Raw genomic sequence first — 1,861 nt, forward strand, 5'->3', positions numbered from 1 at the left:
CTGCCATTTTGTTTCGACAAGAAACAAAAGTATTTGATTCAGGGGGATTATCTTACTTAATAATGACAAAAGAAAGAATAGAGAGAATATCATCAAATTTATTCATTCTGAATTCATTTACATCCTTTTAATCCTTTGATTCTAAGATAGAGTTTTTATGATAGAAATACAAGTGTTAACTAGATTCAAATATGAATTTCGACAGCATTCCGGCCCATGTTATTCATATCTCCATCTGAGATGAGTTGTGCAGATTTTCTCCATGCATACATATCCCTTCCTTAATATGATAAAGAAAATGCCAGAACCCCTTTGAAACACTCAAAATAGCTCAGGAAACTCATGAAAATCAATATACTGTTGCCCCACAGAGTGCCTGCGCAACTCCTCCATGAGTAGCGCGGGCAGAGGAGTTGCGCGGACCCACGCAACTTATGAGTAGCACGACTCGACCTTCTCACTCTCTCCCTCCTCTCTCTCCAGTACCTGTCAGAGGCACTGCTCTTCTGGAAATTTAATTCTCCAAATGAGGGGGTAGGGGGTATTTATAGGCTTCCGCACGTGTAGGCCCTCGAATTTCGAGCTGTGGATTCCACTTCACATCTTCTATCCAGCCATCCCTGAAAAGAGTAGCATGGGCCGGTGTAACTATGATGAGTTGCACTGGTCCTCGCAACTCAGGTTCCTACGCAACTCGTTTTGACTCGCGTAACTCGGCTTCTTTCTTTCTTTCAAGCTTTTATTTCATTCTTCAATCTTCCTTTCAAATTCCCCAACTAAATTTTATGCTCCAACAATGTGGTGCTAGATTTTGGGGAGATGTCCCATGATTGTGCGGTTTCACCGAGTTTGTCACAGTAATCCCACACCTCATTGACATTTTTATTCATGAATTCCCCATTGCACATCGTCTCGATGAATTGGTGCATGGAAGATGTCATTCCATCATGGAAGAAAACTGCTATGCACCATGTTTCAAAACCATGTTGTGGGCATGAATTGATAAGATCCTTGAACCGCTCCTAACATTGGAAGAATGTTTCATCTTCCTTTTGGGCAAAGTTCATGTTCGACTTCCTGATGGTGTTCGTCTTATGGTATGGAAAGAATTTTTTTTATGAACTACTTCATCATGTCATTCCATGTGCCAATGATTGCGAACATAGTGAGTGCAACCATGTCTTAGGTTTCTCTTTCAAGGAGAAAGGAAAGAGTTTCAGCCTGACTGTGTCCTCAGACACCTTAAGAAAGTATAAAGTGGTGATGACCTCGTCAAACTCTTGTAAGTGCAGGTATGGACTTTCAAATTCAAGTCCAAGAAACTTTGAAAGGAGTTGGATCACTCTAGGCTTGATATCCATGTTTCCTGTGTTTCTTAAAAGAACCATACATGAGGGCGTGCTCACTCCCGTCGGTTGTAAATAATCTCGTAAAGTACGAGCGGGGGTTCATGGCATACCTCATTCTCATCTTGGACTTCTGCAACTCGAGGTTGTAGCTGATTCACCAGTTGATTTACAGCCATAACCTCAATTAAGTCTGAGGATCTCGAGTGGTGTCTAATCTTGTGATGGATAGATAACTCCTCAACCAATCCTCATTCACTCAAAAGACGTTGAGTGTTTTCACGAACCCACTTCGGCATGAAACACTCTCAGCCCTCAATTTCAGATTCCAACTTAAACCTAAAAGAAAGAAGAAGGAAATAAAGATCTAGAAATAGAAAGAGAGAATTGGAAAGAAGTTACCAAATTAGAAGGTTATATGTTAGGATCCTGCAAAAGAAAAAGGAAAGTGAGTTTCTATAAAGGAAATAAGGAAAGCAACCTAGTTTCTAAAAATAAAAAAAAAGAAGGAAAGT

General features: G+C 40.4%; 1 non-coding gene across 1 annotated transcript; it reads left to right on the forward strand.

Annotated features, from left to right (window-relative positions):
• The first annotated feature begins 978 nt into the window (after positions 1-978).
• LOC131224460 (small nucleolar RNA R71) lies at positions 979-1,085 on the forward strand. The gene has a single exon (XR_009160943.1). It is a non-coding gene; the product is annotated as a small nucleolar RNA R71 (small nucleolar RNA).
• Positions 1,086-1,861: the final 776 nt, after the last annotated feature.

The sequence above is a fragment of the Magnolia sinica genome, chromosome 13, assembly GCF_029962835.1.
Source record: "Magnolia sinica isolate HGM2019 chromosome 13, MsV1, whole genome shotgun sequence".
Classification (NCBI taxonomy): domain Eukaryota; kingdom Viridiplantae; phylum Streptophyta; class Magnoliopsida; order Magnoliales; family Magnoliaceae; genus Magnolia; species Magnolia sinica.